The sequence below is a fragment of the Triticum urartu genome, chromosome 5A (assembly GCF_056163025.1).
Source record: "Triticum urartu cultivar PI428250 chromosome 5A, HENAU_Tu73, whole genome shotgun sequence".
In the NCBI taxonomy this organism is placed as follows: domain Eukaryota; kingdom Viridiplantae; phylum Streptophyta; class Magnoliopsida; order Poales; family Poaceae; genus Triticum; species Triticum urartu.
In genome coordinates this window covers 20,467,238-20,477,711 of record NC_141877.1, presented here as the reverse complement: position 1 = coordinate 20,477,711, position 10,474 = coordinate 20,467,238, and the positions used below count along the sequence as shown (strand labels likewise).

At 42.6% G+C, this 10,474-nt stretch overlaps 1 pseudogene; it reads left to right on the top strand.

Moving 5' to 3' along the window:
• The first annotated feature begins 2,844 nt into the window (after positions 1 to 2,844).
• On the top strand, positions 2,845 to 10,141 carry LOC147967605 (lysine-specific demethylase JMJ26-like; annotated as a pseudogene).
• Positions 10,142 to 10,474: the final 333 nt, after the last annotated feature.

The window sequence follows — 10,474 nt, the reverse complement described above, 5'->3', positions numbered from 1 at the left end:
CCTCTACTTGACTTGCTCGTTAATCAAAGATGGTTAAGTTTCCTAGCCTTAGACATGTGTTGTGATTTGATGAACGGGATCACATCATTAGAGAATGATGTGATGGACAAGATCCATCTGTTAGCTCAGCACTATGATCATTTAGTTTATTGCTATTGCTTTCTTCATGACTTATACATGTTCCTCAGACTATGAGATTATGCAACTCCCGAATACCGGAGGAACACCTTTTGTGCAATCAAACGTCACAACATAACTGGGTGATTATAAATATGCTCTACAGGTGTCTCCGATGGTGTTTGTTGAGTTGGCATAGATCAAGATTAGGATTTGTCACTCTATGTATCAGAGAGGTATCTCTGGGCCCTCTCGGTAATGCACATCACTATGAGTCTTGCAAGCAATGTGACTAATGTGTTAGTCACAGGATGATGCATTACGAAATGAGTAAAGAGAATTGCCGGTGACGAGATTGAACTAGGTATGATGATACCGATGATCGAATCTCGAGCAAGTAACATACCGATGACAAAGGGAACAATGTATGTTGTTGTGCTGTTTGATCAAACAAGATCTTCGTAGAATATGTACGAACCAATATGAGCATCCAGGTTCCTCTATTGGTTATTGACCGAAGATGTGTCTCGGTCATGTCTACATAGTTCTCGAACCCGTAGGGTCCGCACGCTTAACGTTCGATGGCGATATGTATTATGAGTTATGTGATTTGATGAACCGAAGGTTATTCGGATTCCTGGATGAGATCAAAGACATGACAAGGAGTCTCGAAATGGTCAAGACATAAAGATTCATATATTGGAAGGCTACATTCGGACACCGGAATGGTTCGGGTCGTTTCGGATAAGTCTCGGAGTACCGGGGGTTAATGGAACCCCCTCCAGGATTTTATTGGACCTTATGGGCCTAGTGGTGGAAGAGAGAAGGCAGGCCAAGAGGTGGCGGCGCCCCCCCTAGTCCAAACCGAATTGGACTAGGGCTAGGGGGTCGGGCCCCCTTTCCTTCTCTTCTTCCTCTCCTTCCTTCTTCTCCTACATGGACTAGGAAAGGGGGAAACCTACTCCTACTAGGAGTAGGATTCCCCCCTTTGGGCGCGCCCCTTGTGGCCGGCCCTCCTCCTCATAGACACACAAGTTGATCTTTTTGCCGTGTGTGGCGCCCCCTCCACGGATATACACCTCGGTCATATCGTTGTAGTGCTTAGGTGAAGCCCTGCATCGGTAACTTCATCATCACCATCAACACGCCGTCGTGCTGGCGAAACTCACCCTCGGCCTCAGCTGGATCAAGAGTACGGGGGACGTCACCGAGCTGAACGTGTGCAGATCGTGGAGGTGCCGTATGTTTGGTACTTGATCGGTTGGATCGTGAAGATACTCGACTACATCAACCGTGTTACTTAACGCTTCCGCTTTCGGTCTACGAGGGTACGTAGACACACTCTCCTCTCTCGTTGCTATGCATCTCCTAGATAGATCTTGCATGGTCGTAGGAAAATTCTGAAATATTGTGTTCCCCAACAGGAGGAGTCCGCCTGCGAGAGATGAACCGGCACCTGCTCGAAGATGTTGAGGTTGCGGATGTGGTTGACATCGGGAGGGTTGGCGTCGGAGAACGGGTTGGAGTTGGTGGACGCGGAGGAGGTGACGAACGACATGGTGAGAATGGGACGACGCGGGCGACTCAGACGGCTCGGGTGGAGTAGGGGCAGCGGACGACTCGCGCAGAGGCTCGGGTGGATCGCCGGGGCGGTAGCATCGGCTCGGGCGCGCGCGGCGGCTGGCGGGCGGGAGTGAGGCGGCTGGCTCGGGCGGGAGCGAAGCGGGTTAGCGGTGCGAGCGGGCGGGCGGCTGCTGGTTCGGGTTAGCGGGCGCGGGCGGGCGGCTGGATCAGGTCAGGATCGAGTGGGCAGCAGTGGTGGCCGCCGCGGAGGGGCGCGCGAGCGGCAGCGGCCGGGTGGCGGCAGCGGTGGCCGGCGTGGGGAGGCGCGCGGGCGGCGGCATAGGAAAGACGCGCGGCGGCGGCGGAAGCGAGAAAGAAACCTAGAAAACTGATACCATGAATGAGATTATGATTGCATAATGTATTGCTCTTCGTGTATAGGCACGTATATATGACGTATAAAGGTGAGCCATAGAACTTAACTATATAAGGAACTAGGAGGCGGGCCCAATATACAATATTCACTTAACACATATACTCAACATAAAAGCAAGACAACATTCTCAAGCTATTTCGCATTCGCACGAACAGGTTGTGAGCAGATAAACTTACGCATTAAAAGCAGTGCAGCAAATTCTCAATCGCTGGAGAAAATAACACAAGAGCGGTGCCAGCTTCCCCATATCCGTAAGCAGTGATTTATGACAACTTGGAAACTTTTATTTTGTTTATATGCAACAAGAGAGGGAAGTTTACAGAATAATATTTTTCTGTAAACCTACATCACTGACCCTGCTTGGACTGTTGGTGTTTTTGTCACTGCAATTTAATTTAGTTATTCAGTATAATTTTACTATTACATTTTTTAGTGAAATGTGATTCAGAAACCTCGTGAAAGTAAAGTAACATCTGTTTCAAAATGGATCGTTATAGTTTAGACAGAAGTTAAGTTTCAGCAATTCCCTTGCCGGAAAGCAAACTAAAATGTATCATTTTTCCTCTGGATTATGCACATTTTTAAAGCATAATGCACTGAAAAGAGCACACAAGTTGAACTGAAAATCAAAATAAAAATTGGGGTAGCATGCCTGTGAGGAGGGAGGCTGAGGGCAGCAGGACGCACAGTGGGTGAAGGACGCACAAGGATGATGAGTTACCTCTATCATGGAGGCGCTCGGGTTGGAGTGCATCGGCAGCGAGCAGTCGGGCTGCGACAGGGGACAGGTTGGAGGAGTTTTTCCCCTGCTAACAAAAAAAAGATATTTCTCCCTATCACCATTTCCCCTGCTAACAACTTCCCTTAAAGGCCATTCTTCGAGCATATGCACAAGGTAACAATTTTAACTACCAGATTCATCACATTTGAACATTTTTTTAGTTTATCTATTGAACGTATGGGGTTTGTATTTTGAACTTATTAGGGTGCCTTTGGGAGTGATGTACTTTTAAAGTTTTTTCGGGAATAATGTGGTTTCTAAAAAAACTTTAGTATTAAATACTTTGAGGTGTTTGGCTTAAAAAATTACAGTGGTCTAAGATACTGTGGTATCTCTAATACTGTAGTTTCTCTACAGTATTTTAAAAAGAGGTCATGACCACTTTTTTAAAACCGAGCCAAGAGAAGTCGTTGGGGAGAGCACTTAGCCCGTTGATGTCCAGACTAGAAAATCTGATCGCTGCCTCCGACTCCTCTATCTGTTGCTTATATTTTAAACAATTCGCTGGTTGCCGATTACTTTCTGGATTCTGGGCTTCTGGTAGTGCTGCAGGTCCCGAACCAAGCTAGCCTGTGGAGTAGATTGTTGGTCATTGAAGCACACACTCATACACAGGAGGTTGACCTCGTGCATGGTAGGGCTGCATGAAGCCGGCATCCGTTAGCACATGCTGATTAATCCGGTCGTGTTGCTAGGTGTAGCTGAGTTACCACTGCTGATTGATTTGGCCATGTAGTAAGGTTATCAGTAAAAAAGCTACAGCAAAACAATAGCAGCCAAACACTACGCTGGACTTTTCAAAACTGGGAAAAACTATGTTTTTTAGAAACCAGAGTATATGTGTCGGAGACGGGGAGGAGGTGGCGGCGGGGCGGCGCCGGGATCCGGGAGGAGGTGGGAGCGGGGCGGTAGGGACGGCTGGTCGTGGCGATTGGTGGTGCTATATTCGAATTCAAAAAATTAAAGTTACAACTAACACACGTGATCCATAATCTCATGTTTTTTATGTGGTCTCTTCGACCGTAAGTATAGTTACATATATTGAGCAAGGCACCTCACCCATTATATATACATTTTTAATCAGCTAGAGAACTTTTCGATCAATAACTAAATGTAAATTCACATATGCGTGCTATATCCTGAATAAGGATGCTTCCGCATGTGCTCATCAAATTCTATTTTCCGCATTCATACATTATATCGACAGATACGACTAGCAATAGTGGAAGTAACTTCAGCAGTAACATCAAGTTCAATTCAGCAAATTTACTTACGTGGCAATGAATTAATGAGGAGAGAGGTAGTTTGATTAATTTAGGTTACTGTAACATCACATGTCCCGGTATAATATGAGTCTATAACCTAATAAATGAACCTTCGCATGACACCACACTTATGTTACTACTTACTATGAAGGTAGTAACATAGTCTAGAGATATGTGTATGTTACACTCCAATGTGGCTAGTCTAATAAATAAAATTCCTACAACATTTGCTCGTCCAATCACTCATATTATAGGGACTCCTTGTGCTTTCACTCAAGTTATATTCCCTCCTTTCTGGTTAGGCTAGCCATAGTGGGGGTAACTTAGTTAGTAGCTTAACACATTGCAAGATAATTTTCCTTATGTGGCAAGTATTTAATGAGGAAAGAGATGCTTGTGGTAACATAAGATGTTACTGTAACATAGTGCTTCCCAAGGCAAAATGAGTCTATGAGCTAATAAATTAAGCAATCTATGACACTACTATTATATTGCTTTGCACTATGAATCTAGTAACTTAGACTAATGTCATATGCATGACACTAGTCTAAGTTACTCCCCACTATGACCAGAATATGAAATCTCATCAACCAAGGCATTTTGTGAGAGGCGGAATGTATCTCGTACTTTACAAAACTACCCCAGTTAAACTCATGCATTAATTTGGATTAATTGGAGTGCATGCATGCTTGGCCACTAGATGAGTAGGAACATTACATGCATTGGTGTGTTTCTTTTTAATTCTTGCATGCAAAGATTTAATGCGCTCCGGAAACTAAAATTGAGATGGAGATGAGCCCTTTAATTGGAAGAACAAAAAAATTGAGATAAACCGTAGTATTGTTTAGCACGACGAAAAAGAATACCTCGTATTCAAGGGACATGGATTTCTTCACATTCATCTGTCTGCACTTCTTACCCATATCGTGTGTGCCCTACCCGCCACCCTTTAAAATGCAAAAGCCTTTTCGTTCGTCATAATGGACCTTTCCATCATTCTTTGAGCAGCAGTTAACAATGCTAATGGCAATCAGTTCTTGATTGATTCTTTTGTCGGTGACCTCCATTTGCCTCATGACAAACTGTTCTCTTATGTTTCTAAGCACAATCTTATTGATACATACACATGTAATTAATGTTATCTATTCTTTTGTCAACGGACGCAGTCCATGAGGACTAATATCTGGAATGTTGGCATTTTATAACCCGTGAGTCATCCTCTCTACAACAAACTTTTGATATAATAACTTGTTTTGACTCCGATTGGTAAGGAGTTCATATGGAAATCAAGGGAACCAAATTTCTGGTTTATTTTGTTCTTACTCTTGCATTTCGAAAATCCAACAACCCTGTGTGATACTATCGCTTGCACAAGTAGAACATTCTTGTTAAGTAACAGGTTTTCCTTAATAATGTTCTAATTTATTGTTTACTCCAAATTGAGTTATCTAATGATTTCATTTGTAAATTCAGGAAACCAAAATGCTTGTTTACTTTAGTTCTTATCTCAAATATAATATACACTAGATTCATTATATAAATCTACCTATTCTTTTGTAAATTACTGGCACCTATAATGCATGTAATACTTTCTCGATCTTTAAGACCATAGTCTGCATAGAATTTAAGAGAACAATTAATTTTATTAGTGCGTGTCTATAATGTGGCCATACTCTTGCGTAAGTATTAGGAAACTGAAGGGTAAGTTGAAAAAAAATAACAATATAACATACAAAAATAGGTAGGAAAGAAAATTTGCAAATTTCCTCTCTATCAAATAGGGATTCTGATACTAATTTTGCGGGATTTTATTCGAATAGATGGATAAGTGTCATATTCCATGCTAGTGTTATTTATTGTGCAACTCCTTGGCGATAGATCTATATGATTATAATTAGAAGCCACCATAGAATTGATGGAGAAAATTTAGTGTACGTGGACGAACATGGTAACTTGTTTCGCTCTTGTTTGTATAATTTTAGTTTTTTTGAGCTAATTAATCCCTTTTTACTTATTACCACAAATTCACAGGGGTGTCATTATTCAATCTGAGCATAGAGCATGCTGTGCTCGACAAATACAACATGGTCTATTGGTACGCCTTGATCCTATGTAAATCATGATTTCTTGCAGTAGATTCCATCTATCCAATCTTGAATGTAATGTGTGCAGTACATTTTTCTTTTCTTTGCAGCAACAATTGCGACACATCAAATTGCGATCGCCGCAGAAGGTGCCCAGACCTGGAGTGCGACTACGAGCTATGCATCCTCTGCTACAGGAGCTCTGCGAGAACAACTTCTGAGGTTGCTGTGATGAGATGGAGGACGATCACCCGGACAATGGACCCGACTACTTGCACGGGGGCAATCCACACAGCCGCGCTCCTCATCGGGAGGTGAAGGTCAAGACATTACAAGAGAGGCAAAGTTAAAATAGCCAAGTGGGTAGCTAACATAACTGCCAACGGTGGCAGCATCCCTTGCCCTCCCGCCGACCTCGGGGGCTGCGATCGCCAGGGTCTTGAGCTGAGGCGGCCCTTTCCAGAGCACTGGCTTACGCGTCCAGGGACAGAAGCCACAACGTGCAAACGCTTCTTGACCGTTGCTGATCTAGCAGGTGCTAATGATGCATGCAGCTGCCTTTGCAGTTTGTCTGGGGAGGAAAAGGAGAGCTGCTTCCAGGGAGAACTCGACTGATAATTGGGTGTATTACTCCCTGTCGGACGCTGCAAAGCCGGATGACCGGAAGCACTTCAAGAAACACTGGGTGATGGGAGAACCAGTAGTTTTTGAGGCATTCTAGATAAGATGTCAGGTTTCAGCTGGGAGCCGTGAACCATGTTGTCTCAGATACACGTTGATGACAAGGCTTCTGATCTGGTGAATGTGAAGGCTATCGATTGCCTTAGTTGTTGTGAGGTGAGCGGTAATCTTCTCCTTTTACAACTCAGATCTAGATGATATTACTCCCTCCCGTTATCTAAATATGTCATTTTATAGAACTGTATTAAAAATACTATTTGCATTAATAGATCAGAATCAAATGCATAATTATATCTCCAACACTAGTTCACAGTACATGGAATTAATGTAGTACCAGGGTCTTACCTTTCAGTAAAGATTTCCTAGCTAGCTGAGAAGCAACAGATTTAACATATAAAGGGTTCAGTGCCTTGTATATCTGTATATGTCACGTGCAAAAATTGGGTTCATACTTTAAATATTCATTCCAATCCTTATGAAAAGATGAAGATGATAAGTTAATGTTTCCTAAGCTTCCTTTTTCAGGTCGAAATACACAATAGTAGCTTTTAGCCATAAATCTTAATCTAGTAATTAGTTGCATGCAGTTAGTTGGGCACGCGGTGCGGATCGTAGACTCAGCAGGCGCGCAGTCGATTCTGCGTCGTGCAGCCGGGTCGTGGAGCAGCTTGTGGGCTGCATGCCTGCATGTAGGGATTAGCCGGTGCATGTAGGTAGCTAGTTATTAGTTAGTTAGCAGATCGTAGAGTGATTCCAGGTTAGTTAGTGGCAAGTTGGACGTGCAGGCTGTGCACCCGTGCTTGTGCTACTTATAAGAATGAAAGCCGTGGTGCTGCAAAGGGAGAGTAGCTAGGAGAAAAAAATGTAGTCTCCGGTGGTCTCTCGCGTGTGTGCACTCACCATGAGGAGTAGTAGCCGGATTTGATCTCCACGACGTGTAGTCTCTCAAGTACGTGACGGTATGTTGCCGACCCGAGTTTGAGCTCGAAGAAGAAGAGCGCCATTCGTGTGGCGAGGCGTTTGAGTGCCGGGAAGAACCTTGTGTCCAGCGTGCTTTTTCTTACACCTTCGTTAGAGCGAGTGAGAGAAAGAGCGCTATCCGGTTTTGTCCCACAATGGCTTCTTCAATAGATACTACAAAGGTCGACATTATGATAATGGTTGGCGAGAGATCCTCAAACTGAAGGACTGTCCTACATCAAATCAATTTGAAGAGCTCTTTCCAAACCATGGAGAAATGTATACGCCTTCATTACCTCTCCAACCATACACCAACCCGAATTTTGGCATCATTAATATTTCAACTTTCCTTCCTAACGATCTTCACAAGGTTGATTTGGGCCCAAAATCATACATAGCATACGATATTTCACAAGAACTTGAAAGAGGAGATTCGGTTACCAGGCTTCATTGCGACTTGATGCGGTAAGTGAGATAGATAAGTGTATGACTGTAACAGAGAGAATTCCTTAATTACCTTGGTAAAATGTAATAAGTGGCCAGAACTCCATTCTATAATCCATTTTAGATTAATCTGCATTATCGAAATGGCGCCCCTACTAGTGGTTTTATTCATTTCTAAGGTTTGGTCTAATATTAGGTCAATGTAATGCTGCATACTACCAAGGTTGCCTCTTATAGGAGGCAAGAAAGTGCCTTAGTTTTTCCGAAATTAAAACACAAGGCCCAAGATAAAATTGGATTATGCAGTGATGATATAAACAGGGACGGCTATGCAAAACATAATACATCACCTGAACATATGGAGGGCCAGGAGGGTGCTCGCTGGGATATATTCAGAATAGGGGATGTCCCACGATTGAAAGAATATTTGAGAGAGCACTCCAAAGAATTTCGTCATGTAGGTTGCTGTCAACTAAAAAAGGATAGTACTTTTGATAACGGAAGTATGTGTACAGTGTACATCTCATTTGATATTTTGGTGCAGTTGTATAACCCAGTGCACGAAGAAACATTTTATCTAACAGAACACCACAAGAGAAAGCTTAAAGTTGAACATGGTGAGTTGTAGTACCTGTAAATCACACAATATATATGAAGTTTCAGAGAAAAGTAAACTAAAGTGTTATGTCTATCCAAATTGGTAATGTGTTTCAGGAGTAGAGCCATGGACTACAGTACAAAAACTTGGAGAGGCTGTTTTCATAGCAGCCGGCTGTCCACATCAAGTATGACAAATTCAGGTATATATCGCCTGAACAAACTATAGGTATAGACATGATCATATTTGACAGCCAAAAACTGGTTTATTATTTCTGTAATATGTAACTGGTTGTGTTCTTCTATTACTTTTGTAGTCTTGTACCAAGATTTGTCAGATAATCATGTTGCTTTAGCGAGCACGTAGGGAATAGTGCATGTTTGTTTTTGAGATTTAGCTTGCATTAGTTGAGCATAGGCTAGCACGTACACGTTCTGTCACGTCTAATTAGCATTTGTTTTTGTTAGCTAGTTTGTTAGCCACGAGCCGTAACTTGTGCGAGCCGTGCATGCATTTGCATGGGCCTGAGATGCATCCGTTTGCATCGGGCCGTTTCCTTCAGTCTAGCATCGCGTGGTAGACACGTTCAGCAGCTCGTGGGATGGCACGAGCTAACCGGATCGTGGCGCTTTGGTAGGATCCTTACCGGCCACGTTTTCCCTTCTGTAACCGAACAATGAGATATAAAGGAAGAAAAGCCGAGGAGAAAGTAGAACGGCACCAAAAAAATCTCTCGTGTGTGTCATCGTTTTTCCTCCACCTGTACGCGTGTGTCTTCTGGCCTCTGATCCAACAAGATTGTTATAGGCTTTGTTTCCCCTGAGAATGTTAGACAATGTATGATGCTGAACAAAGAGCACAGATCAAAGGAAGACAAACTAGAGGTTAACCTTTTTACACCATTATGTTAACCCTATGTTTTGGTGCAAACATAGTTTAATAGAACTATGTTCCAGAACACAAACTCAATCATATTAGGCTCTCTGATTACATGCTTGTTGATTCCAGATTTGTACTTGCAGGTGTCTTTGGTTGAGGAACTGTGACAAACATATTATGTACAAAATGCAGGTCAAGAAGATGATCATCTATGCTGTTAATCATTCTGTTCAGACCTTGAAAGACGATCTGAAACATTTTTTCCTGGAAAGGAGTGCCTCGGCACGAAGCCCTTTATTAACAGATTTCCAATTCTTGCGAGACAATTTGTGACATGCTTTCTCCTTGAGGCAACAAAATTAATTTTCTTAGAATGAAGATGTAAACTAGGAGGAAAAGTGGCTGCAGATCACATCCAGGTGCTGCAGAAAATAGTGGTTAAAATTATTAGTATAGCATTTATTTGAGGCACTTGGAGCTAAAATTGAAATATTAAGATGGAGATTTGAATTATGTACTCTTCGTTTTGTAAACATTGTGTTGCAATTGATTTGTGGACCATGGCATGAAAATTCCTACAAGCCATGTTTTTTCAATAATTTCAACAACTCTATGTTAAATAGCTTAGTTAGTTGAACTTTATATCTGTAATATAATCCTGGGAGG